This window comes from Pseudochaenichthys georgianus, chromosome 18 (genome assembly GCF_902827115.2).
Source record: "Pseudochaenichthys georgianus chromosome 18, fPseGeo1.2, whole genome shotgun sequence".
NCBI classification, from domain to species: domain Eukaryota; kingdom Metazoa; phylum Chordata; class Actinopteri; order Perciformes; family Channichthyidae; genus Pseudochaenichthys; species Pseudochaenichthys georgianus.
This window is the reverse complement of record NC_047520.1, coordinates 20,785,094-20,797,327: the sequence shown is the minus strand read 5'-3', so window position 1 is coordinate 20,797,327 and position 12,234 is coordinate 20,785,094. Positions and strand designations below refer to the sequence as shown.

Genomic DNA, 12,234 nt, shown 5'->3' with positions numbered 1-12,234 from the left:
TGTAGGTTTTTCTTTGCATATTTCTATGCCGTAATTCATACTGGTCCTCTCACGCACATACATTCTCCTTACAGTATACATATAGGCTATATAAGTCCATGTATCTACGGACCATTTATTTTTCTTTATTAAAAAAGTAAACGGAAGAGCGTCTGAGAGGCGTTTTTGCCCTTTTGCTTTTTACCTTACCAAATGGTCTAATGGTCAGTGGAGCGAGGGGGGGGGGGGGGCCCGCGAAACTCGCGGAAGTGATTTCAAAACAAAAAGCACTCGTTTGCTTGGAACAAAGAAAACGGCCAAGACACACATTGAGTCCAGAAAATGAATGTTATTAAGGGCTGTAAATATAATAAGCCTGTGTCTAAAATTGACAACAGGCTTATTATATTTACAGCCCTTAAGATACACTTTTGTGTTAAACAGCTGACCACCATGACATACTTTGTTTTAGTAGATTTCGCATGAGATCAACATGTATAAATATGAGCATTAAATTATATGAATATAAGAACAAAATGCATGAATGTGTGGGTGACAATATATGCATGTGTGCATTGAAATATGATAATATAAGAGCAAAATGTATGAATGTGTGAGTGTAAATATATACGTGTGTGAGAGTGAAAATGTATATATGTAAAAGGAGAATATGTGTGTAAGAGTGAAAATGTATGTATGTAAAAGGAGAATATATGTGTGTAAGAGTGAAAATATGCTGCATTTTGAATGTCCGATAGTCCACCATTTGCACTGGAAATATCAAACATTTAATAAAAGTGAAAAACAATTAACAAGACTTAACGTATTCATCATAATTAATTATATTTATTTCGTATGGATGTAGGATTTTTGACTTTGTTTAGAGCAGTGATCTTCTACTATATGAACATTTTGGACCCAAAATCACAAAAAAAACGTAAAAACGATATTATTTTTCATATAGGTAACACAAACATACACAACGAAACCATTTAAAAGCTGGAAATATATACATGGGATTTCACTATGATAATGTGAAAGTTTGATTGAGGTAGCATGGGATTTCATTCTCATAAGGCAAAAGTGTTTTATAAATATAATACAAATATATATATATATATATATACATACATTATGTACAAAAATCTGTTTTTTCTGTCTTTATCTGTGCCACGCTTCAAAGCGGTTTCTGTCAACTATGACACAGAGGGCAACATCACAGGCTCCTCCTCCTCCATGTCAAAAAACAAGCTTAAAGCTTGACTCACATTCAGAGTTCTCTTCATCATAGTTGAATCTTCAAAACTCTAAATCTATCTAACTATATCTAAATTCTCAATGTTTGTCTGTCACTTTACTTCAATCGCAGTCTCCCGCCGTCTCTCTTAATCTCCCGCCGCCTGTCTTCGTATATCTTCGTCTCTCTCCATTTTCCGCCGTCTCTCTTCGGTTCCCGCCGTCTCTCTTCGGTTCCCGCCGTCTCTTTTCGTCTCGTATCACTCCGTTTACCTGATTACCTCACCCCCCTCCCTGGTAAATACATCCAGCACGATCTACAGTTTCCAGTATTTTCCGTTTCGTAAAATTATCAAATACGGCGAAGATATTAAAATATGTGCTTCCATTATTCATACTTCTGAGATATATTTGTATTCACTTTATATCATCGTATGTCCGTGTTTATTGGGTCTTTTTGCATAAAACAAAGACTGGCATATAGTTTCAAGCCAGTACTTTAGACAGAAATACACATATACATCCTGTTGAGCAGGATCTACAGTTTCCAGTATTTTCCGTTTCGTAAAATTATCAAATACGGCGAAGATATTCAAATATGTGCTTCCATTTTTCATACTTTTGAAATGTATTAACTTTATATCATCGTATCTCTGTGTTTACTGGGTCTTTTTGCATGAAACAAAGACTGGGATATAGTTTCAAGCCAGTACTTTCGACAGAAACACACAGCAATGTTTGTCCGGACTGTTGTTTTTATGCGGCACCGGCTTGAACAGGTCATGTGATCTGATCACTGTTATGGAAATCTAGGGCCCAACACAGCTGGAAAGTACAAGTCAAATGATCATAACAAATAAATGGTGAATCGAGAAAAGCTGTCTTTTGGTTATTTATTTGAAGCTTCAAATACACGATATAATGATTGAATAATGTCACAAGTCGCACAGAGTATAAGATGGTCTGCGCGAGAGTGCGCAGAACAATGGAAAAGCAAAGGTTATATAGAAAAGGAGTGGGAAAGAGAACAATCTGGGTTCACACAGTCAGATTGTTGATGAGACACCCAGTGGCCTTGAGTAGATAGCATAACGGTTCTCAGAGCAGGGAAGTTCGTGATGTGTCTGACTGTGTATGAGTCTCCCAGTCTGCTGAAACAGCTGTGGCCTTGCAGAGACTGGGAAACTCATAAGAGAATATAATAGAATAATAATGGTAAAAGCACAACAAGAGGAAATAAGAAGCATTTGGTTTAAACATATGAAAGACATAATAAGGATAATAATAAGGATGATAATAATAAAAATTCCCACTACATTCCCCCCTTTTGATCATACTTGATCAATAGAAAAAAACAAATGATAGGATAGACTGATATAACACATCAATGAATACACTCCATCGCTGGTTTAAGTAAACACATCACAAATATATCATAGAAAACTGGCTGTTTTTGTGGAGGACAGACTCCAATATAATGTAAGCATAAGAGAGGAGATACACACATGATTATATTGATGAATCGGAATCAGACTCTTCTGATTCTAGCTGATCTATCTCACTGTGGCGCAAAGGATTGTCTTGTAATGGAATAGTAGTATACTGAACGAAAGCTGAGGACACCATGCTGGAAACGCACTTCTTCAGTATTGGGATAATCAAACAGGTTGTTAAGATGCAGCACGGTGTCAGTGATGTTCTTGGTGGCGTCGGGAATGTAAGTGCAACAGGAGTCACCGATCACATGACACAGGCCACCCTTTGAGGCGAACAAAAGGTCAAGAGCGAATTGGTGCTGCATGAGCATGTTCCTAGAGGCTATTATGAATGGGGTCAAAGCCTGGAAGCCTTGAGTCGTCTCATAAGTCAGATTCTCTAGCCGGACGTGTAAGGTATCTATTTTATGGGCATTGTTTGCTGTACCCCACCATGGGAACAGGCCACCCATGAATTTAGCTGACAGCGGATGTCATATCTCTTTTTACCTTGTGGTGGTCGGGGTGTTGGAACTCTGGGTAATGATGTGTCGTGTGCATTAAGGACGTGAGTACAGTGACTGCTGGATTCAAATCCACTAGAGTGCATGTCCCTATCCAAAGGGGAGCCAGAACTTGATAGAGCTTGTTGCCGCACAACCAAACGTAATCTTCTGGCGCGCTAAACCCAGCATCACTGGGCCAGGCCAGTTGGAGGGAAATATGTTCAACATCTGGGAATGCTACGTTAGAAAGGATTCTCTCAGGGGCACCAGATATGTGACAATACGAAATTTTGTAAGCACCGTCACCGCATGTGTTCCGTAGGATGCGAGTACAACCAGTAGTAGTGCCTAGGAAAAAATAAGGTGGTGTAAAAGACGTTTTGTGGTAACCTCTCTGGATGCAGAGGTTGTGTTTCATCCCTCTCAAATGACTGGGGTGCACATGGCTGACGGGTTGGTACTTTGCGTATGTGGTGTCAAGCGTGGATGCACGCAAAGAGGAGTCAGACCGATTGCTGCATGGTGGGGGAAGCTGCCTAGCATAACGCCACTCGGTTACGCTGTCTTCACCCTTGATGGGCCTCGTCAGAGCCATAAACGCGCAGAGGTGTTCAACCTGGGTCAGAGAGCGCGGACGAACTGGCACGGACATTGATGAGTCCTGGGGGAAAAGAGTGCATGCATAACATGACCCATGTTGTCCTGCGGCCTGCAAGAATGATCTCAGAGTGTGCCACCAGACGTTACCGGTGATCCCATTACTGGTCTGACCCACATCAATGTTGCTATGGTCGCCTATGTATAGATTAAATGTAGATGTACCTATGGATGTCAATAGTGGCGTCAAAGGTTGCTTACGCTTTTCCGGGTCTGAGTTTTGGGCGCGATGTCTATGTAAAATGTGCCACACGGGTCGGCGCCGGATACATACATACAGACGCCAAAATAAAATAAATGTGGTTCGCCCTGCTTTCCCCATGTACCTCTTAGATACCTCGATTTTGGCTGACATGCTGTGTGCTGACCATGGATACCTAAAATATAGGACTAGTCCTAACACAACTATCATGGCAAGTATGCAGAGGAACCATTCTATGATTGTCCAGGCTCTCCAGTAGCATTCACATTGCTCACGGTTGCGTTGTCGTCTCTCCAGGCGAGCCCTCATCACGAGGGGGAAATGTTCCATGGAGTGTGTGAGTGTATTCTCTCGGTCGATTTCGTGACACGGACCGTCAGACTTCGCACACTGATAACACAAACGAGGAACCAGAGAGCATATGGAACCGCTCAGCTGGCACTCGCTCGTGACACCTTGTGTGTAGTGTGTTTTGGTGTATGTAGTGCAAGTGTGGTGCTGGTGGTGACTAGGACACGTCACTTGTTGTCATCTGTTGGTGACTTGGACATGTCACTTGTTGTCATCTGTTGGTGACTTGGACATGTCACTTGTTGTCATCTGTTGGTGACTCGGACACATCACTTGTTGTCATCTGTTGGTGACTTGGACATGTCACTTGTTGTCATCTGTTGGTGACTTGGACATGTCACTTGTTGTCATCTGTTTCTATCGTTTCTCCTTTCCTGTGACCACGACCTTGCAGTGGCTGGCGTGGACCCATGTAGCTCTCTCGGCGACCTTGACCGCTGTCTGGGTGACGAGAAGCACCTGGTAGGGACCTGCCAACGATTGGATTTCCAGCTCTTTCTCCGGAAATCCTTGACCAGCACGAAGTCGCCCGGTTGAAGGCGGTGAAGCGGACCAGTGGCAGTCGCTAAAGTGGATGATAGGTTAACACAATATGACAACATAGCATCCTCACACACAGTTGTGGAGGGAGGAGGACATCCTGGAGCCTTGAGTCCAATCTGGATTAGCATAGGATTTCAAATGGGCTGAGTTGACTCCGTGTTCTTTTCCGCATCCTCATGTACATCAGCACAATGGGCAGAGCTTGTGTCCATGACAGACCTGTGTCTGCACAGCATTTTGCTAGTTTGTAATTTTGCATAATGCAGATTAGCATTCTTCACAGTGCTTTTGAGCTGTTACTGTGAACCCCCTTGTGAACCACTCCTGATTTATAGACTCTAACATCCCCCCTTTTGACACATGATCCCACCCATGTGTCAATTTAGCGAAATGAGGGAAAAAATGTCTGGGAAGACATGGATTAGAATTTGGGCCAACCCAAAAAACAGCCCCAGCAGCCTTCCATTGAGCCTTCTCAACTGGCGTAGCTAGCTGCTTCATGGAAGTCAGTGATGACATTTTGTCAGTAAAGGAGGAGACAGGGATTTTAACAAATGAGTGTGCGTGAGGTGCGAGAGGAATCAGAGCAGCTGCCTTTGCGGCTGAGTCAGCAGACGCATTTCCTAGGGAAACTGGGTCTGTACTGCTTGCGTGTGCGGCACATTTACAGACTGCAACCTCAGATGGGAGCAGAATGGCGTCTAGTAAGCCTGCAACCAGTACATGGTTAAGTACTGGTTTGCCATCAGATTTAAGAAATTGTCTACACTTCCAAATAGCCCCAAAATTGTGTACTACCCCGAAAGCATGAGTCAGTGTAAATAGTCACGGTTTTGCCTTCTGCAAACGTGCAGGCTTCAGTTAGTGCGATGAGCTCTGCTGCCTGTGCTGAGAGGTGACATGGAAGCGGTCCAGAACGGAGTACAGCAGAATCTGAAACAACAGGAAAAAAAACCAACAAAAAAACAACAAAAAAAAACAAACAAATAAATTAGTGCCCCCTTGGTCGCGAGAGGCAGACCCATCAACATACAAAATGAGGTCAGCGTTGGTCAGAGGAACGTCTTTTAAGTCCAAACAATAAAAAAACCTGTCTGTCTTTAAGTCCGGTCTACAGTAGGTGTGCACACAATGGAAATTACGTCAACCGTCTTCAGGCAATATTCAAACTAAATGAAGTCTCTCCTTTTGAAACATCATGTGTTGAAATAAACACCTGTAGTTAAAAAAAAAAAAAAATGAATTGCCTAATATTTTTGTTGTGGAATCAATTAATTTCTTTCTTTAAAGGCAAAAACATGAAAAAGCTAAGAGAAAAACCCTATTGATACAATATTATTTGGAGCAACTTAATTTATAAATAGTTGTCAACTTAAAAACATGTGTTCATGTTCAACATGTGGTAATTAAGTACATACAATTTAAGATTAGATTTAAATCATACGGTAAAACAAGTTGGAACTTTTGGAGTAATCAACTTAAAAATGTGTGTTTATGCTACCAATTATTAAGTGAGTGGTAATTGAAAACACCTCTGATTGTAGAGGAAAAGCCTTCTCCCCTAACCCAAATAACTTTGTTGCTTTAACAACATTTCAATAGAAGTTGTCTTAACTCAATAACCATCGATGCAACCTATTGCCTTGATTTTCTTTGTTAAGCCAAGGCATTTGTTGTTAGAGTGTACGTAGACTGGGCCTCCCATATAACCTGGCTGAGCCGATATAAAAACCAATCAGCAAATAACTTTTCAATACATTATTGATTACTATTTTTTAGGTCCTTTTAGGTTGGAAGTGAACATAAGTCATAGGTACATGGTGTACTTTTCCTTCACTTCATGTATTAATACCTTTAGTTACTTCACAGATGTGGATGAATGATGTGAAATATAATCAAGTGTTAAATCAGACTTTAGTTCCACCTGGAGTGAATCCACCAGCTACCCTGCAGAATACAAATTCATTCAAACTAGCTGCACCTTCACCAGCTTTGAGAACACTTTCATGATCAATCATTATAAAACATATCACATATATTATTCTGAAATGGACCAATCTGCACAACGACTACTTTTACTGTCTTTACTTTCACTATATTCTGATAATACTTTTCTACTTTTACTTGAAGAACATTTTGAATGCAGGACTGTTACTGTAACACTCTGGTACTTCTACTTTTACTCAAGTACAAGATCTGAGTACTTATTCCTTTACTCAAATACAATATCTGAGTACTTCTAATTTCACTACAATATCTGAGTACTTATTCCACTTCTGGTAGTGTATTAGTCTGAATTGTAGCTACAAAATCACACAGAGCTGCATAAAAATAGAATAATATGTACACGTGTGTACAATGATTTGTAGGTAATTTTGACTACTCAAGACACCTCACTTATACATCTTCAAAGTATTGGCTTTCAGAATATTAAACTTGTTTCGGCAAATTCAGATGATAAATACAACTTTGAAGCTTGTAACGGCATAATTACAAGCAGAGAACGGACTAAGGTAACATCACAGCAAGCATAACGACAGCCGTGTGTTATGAACACATACGCAAGAATGACATCATCTGTTGCTTAGTGACTTTTTTAACATTTAGCCTTAACACAAACGTGTGAATGTGTAAGGTTTACCATTATATTCAAATGTGAACAAAAATGTACTGTCTTTGTGTACCGGAACACTGGAAAAAAAACATTTGAGACATCTATGGCAGTAAATATGTTGCAGAGGCTGGAACTTTTGGAGTAATCAGATAAGAATTCCGGACGAGCGTGCATGCACAGCTGCATTTACATCGTAAATCCTGGACAAATCTCCACTCGTCAGGAGGTTTGTCTCTGATCTTTTTGACAGGAAACACTGGAATCGTTACACGGAATAATGACCCCTTGTTTAAGCAGAGAGGTAAACACTGGCCATCAACAGCTTCACGTTTCAATGGGTACGGTACGTGAACGTGGACATTAACCCTACGTCATATCTGTGAGCTGCCCAGAGTGAGTATGGCACATCTGAAAGCGCGGCAGGAAGCTCAGAGATATGAGAATTACCTTATCCTCAACCAACAGCAATGTGCGCAGAACGGCTACGTTCGTGCACATTTTCCTTTGATACACGTCACGTGACATAGAGTACATGACATATTCTGTGTGTGTAGGTGCCCAATCAGTGACTGACTCCCAATCTTTAACGATTGGACCCAAATCCCTCCATCTATCAGTGGGGCCCCCTGGCTAGTGAAATGTGTGGACCGCCCCTGGGATTTGACACAGCTGGTTGTGTCTTGTGTGTGTGTGAGTCTAACAGAGATAGTGCTACCCAGCGAATTCCAATACATTTTTAAATATGAGCTCATCATTCACACATTCTAACAGTAAAACTCTCATCATAGCAGTTACGCGGATCTTTCAACCACGTTAGCAGTACAATGCAAAATGAGAAGTTTCCACACAGCAGGTGGAAAACCACGTTGACCAGTCAAATGCAACAACTCCTGAAAATCAGGATATGTCAGCCGCCCATTGATACACATTCACCAGTTCTTTATCATCAAATGACACTTTTTGAACCATCGTAGGAGATGGCTGTCGGACTTTAAGACCCTCATTTGTGGAAAAATGAGGTCCAAGCCGAACCGGAGAACCAGATCTCTGCCCAGTAAATGTATTGGGCAGACAGATGATAAAATAACTGTTTTTTACTGATGTGGGAAATGGATTACTGTCAACACCGTTATCTCCACTCTGAAGTGGTACAGAAACTTCTGTGTGTGTGTGTGTGTCACTTCCCTGGTTTGATGCTGCTGGCTGAATTTCCATCTCGCTCGATTGGGCCCCTTCCCTGCTGTCCCCCTCTGCCTCCACTCCAGTGTTCTGTGAGCAGTCCCATAATCCAATGTTCAACACTTCCACACTTGGAAACATCTTTCTTCAAATGAACGTCTTGCTTCTTGTCCTCTGCCTCTGAAAACCTCCTCTGCCTCTCCCTCGGTATTGTGAGCGGCCAGCATTTTGTTTAGCTTGCGCTGTGTCTGTGAGTCCGTTGAGAAAGGCATTACTGAGGTTTGTTTCCCAAACACCTGCTTGGTCTCCTAGGGCATCGGGTTTGTTTATCCCGCTGTTGTCGAGCTTGGAGTTGACGCTGACTGCATGGCTGGGGCTTGTAGTTGAGGTGGTTGAGGTGTTCCAACCAGATTGCCAGGGTTGTACGCCGGAGGAGGGAAGGGATACCCAGTCGAGGAGAGGTCATTCAGGCCTGCAATGGAAGGACACAGAGATGTCTGGGGTTTACATGTCTTTTGGAAATAATGTATTTCTTTTCTTCACATTCATTTTCAACCTTAATATTTTATTTAATCCCCAAGGCCAACTGCCTTTTTTTTACTCCCCAGTATTATAAACACTTTCTATGAGTGTCCAGTTTTTCCAAGTCTTTTACTTTAATTGTACTTTTCTTTTTCATCCCATCTCCATACTCTTGTAATTTATCTCTTAGGTTTTTGATTTTTAATTTACTCAAAGAACCTCCCTTAGGAAATCCGAACATTTCCGTCCATATATTTAATTTAGCCAGACTTTCTTCACCATATTTTGCTCGCATGACATCAACTATCGGACCCTCAGGAGGCTGTACATACCCCCCCCCCTGCTTTGCCCCCATAGCAAAGTCTTTTAAAGTGTCACCAAAACACTCCGTGTCACCAAAACACTATTAAAGTGTCACCAAAACACTCCGTGTCACCAAAACACTATTTTTCATCCGTCGATGCTAGATATGCCAAATATCTCTGTTTTCGAGCAGTCCCTCTCCTGATGTCATGGAGTTTTAATTACGTTTAACTTTAAACAATTTAGACTTTGCACATCTCACCGAGTATTGAAAGCCCTTTGAGTTCGTTGGATCTCGTGAAGTCAATCGGTTCCACCCCTCGCGCTGGTCCCCTCGTCCCGTACGTTTTATGTCGGGGTAGAGGAGGATCCAAGATCCCGGAGCTAGCAGCCACCAGCGTCCAGAGGTTTCCCCGATCAAACATACAGAGATCCTGCCGACAACGCCATTTGTTATGGAAATCTAGGGCCCAACACAGCTGGAGAGTACAAGTCAAATGATCATAACAAATAAATGGTGAATCGAGAAAAGCTGTCTTTTGGTTATTTATTTGAAGCTTCAAATACACGATATAATGATTGAATAATGTCACAAGTCGCACAGAGTATAAGATAGTCTGCGCGAGAGTGCGCAGAACAATGGAAAAGCAAAGGTTATATAGAAAAGGAGTGGGAAAGAGAACAATCTGGGTTGACACAGTCAGATTGTTGATGAGACACCCAGTGGCCTTGAGTAGATAGCATAACGGTTCTCAGAGCAGGGAAGTTCGTGATGTGTCTGACTGTGTATGAGTCTCCCAGTCTGCTGAAACAGCTGTGGCCTTGCAGAGACTGGGAAACTCATAAGAGAATATAATAGAATAATAATGGTAAAAGCACAACAAGAGGAAATAAGAAGCATTTGGTTTAAACATATGAAAGACATAATAAGGATAATAATAAGGATGATAATAATAAAAATTCCCACTACATCACGCCGGCGTGACGGTCGACTCCAAAGGGTTTTTACAACTTGTATTTAGAAATACTCTGTTGTAATTATTGATGCATACATGTGTTCATCCATTCAATGTGGCATCTGCTATAATGGGGTTAATGTATGATATTACTTAATAATACATTATAATATATGATATGATAATTACATTTTAGTTTTATTCATTTCTTATTTCATAGTTTCTCATTATTATTATTTGTATCGCTCATTTTATTTTTGATTTTATTAATCTGTGTGAATCTGTGCTGTCCTGTTTTTCACTCTCACCCTGTTGCTGTCTGAACTACTGAATCTCCCCACGGGATTAATAAAGGTCCATCTTATCTTATCTTAATGTATAAATTGATTTACTTCAATCTACTATACTGTGTAAAAACACCCCAACAATATTACAAGAAATATACTGCATAAAGCAAACTATATACTTTATTTGATCTAAAATATTGATGTTTCTACAACACCCAGTTGTCTTTGTGTATTTTGTGAATGAAGTGCCATCTCATGGTTAAATCCTGTAATTGAACAAATGGGGAAATTGGGCAACGCCCTCTAGCAATTTGGCAACACCCCCAGCCACTGGGCTTTTGACTGGGACACACCCATTTGAGTCTGATCTGGAGTGCTACATCTGTAGCTGAGACAAACCTTCATCCAGCTCCACTAACCTCCTTTCTCTTTGTTTTCTCCTACCAGCTACATAGGACATGATGCTGCCCCTAAGCACTGCTTTAATGGATTCCCATAATACTGAATCATCCTCATCACCTGTATCGTTTGTAGCTCTAATATCAGGCAGCCTGTCCGACATATATTTTAGAAAACTTTTCACTTTTAAAATGGTGTTGTCGAATCTCCAGGTGTGTTCGCTTTTATGGTTGTTAAATCTGATATCGAGTGACATGGGAGCATGATCACTGATCAAGATGTTGTGGTATTGTGTAGTCGCTACACTAGAGATCAGCTTAGAATCCAACAACATGAAGTCAATCCTTGAATAGGATTTATGCACAGGAGAGTGCCTCTGGCAGTAGGGTTAAGTAGCCTCCAGATATCAACTACATTTAGGTTATGCATAGTATTGTTTAACTCCTCGCTGGATTTACCGTTCACGGACGACCTTTGGGATTGCTTATCTAGCAAAGAATCCAAGATGCAATTAAAGTCCCATTATAATGTTTGTTTTGCCAACATCTGGAATTCCATTGAAAACTGTCTGAAAAAATGCAGGGTTGTCAAAGTTTGGACCATAAACATTAACCAACGTGACGGGGGCAGAGTTGAGTGTGCCTGATACAATTATAAATCTGCCATTTAGATCACTGACTGTACGCCTATGTTCAAACGAAACATTTTTCTTAATGATAATGGCTACCCCTCTAGCTCTGGCACCGTAGTTTGACTGGTACATTCGTGGTCCCCATCCCATACGTAGTTTGTCTTTAGCCGTATTGTTAATGTGTGTCTCTTGAAGATACATAACATCAGCTTTCAAACGTTTCAAGTGTGCCATTATCTTCCCTCTCTTAACGGGGTGATTCAAACCTCTTACGTTCCAGCTTACTATCCTTGTGATATCACCATTATTCAATGACATGACACATCCCCATGCTTATGTGATCACTTATTGTGAAAACATGTAAACCAAAAGTCAATCAAAAATGTTTTGAATA

The 12,234-nt window shown here is 41.0% G+C and overlaps 1 long non-coding RNA gene across 1 annotated transcript; it reads right to left on the bottom strand.

Moving 5' to 3' along the window:
* Nucleotides 1-2,094: 2,094 nt before the first annotated feature.
* On the bottom strand, nucleotides 2,095-10,533 carry LOC139435718 (uncharacterized). The gene is made up of 2 exons (XR_011644930.1): nucleotides 9,830-10,533; nucleotides 2,095-9,214 (listed from the first exon to the last, which is right to left on the bottom strand). It is a non-coding gene; the product is annotated as an uncharacterized lncRNA (long non-coding RNA).
* Nucleotides 10,534-12,234: the final 1,701 nt, after the last annotated feature.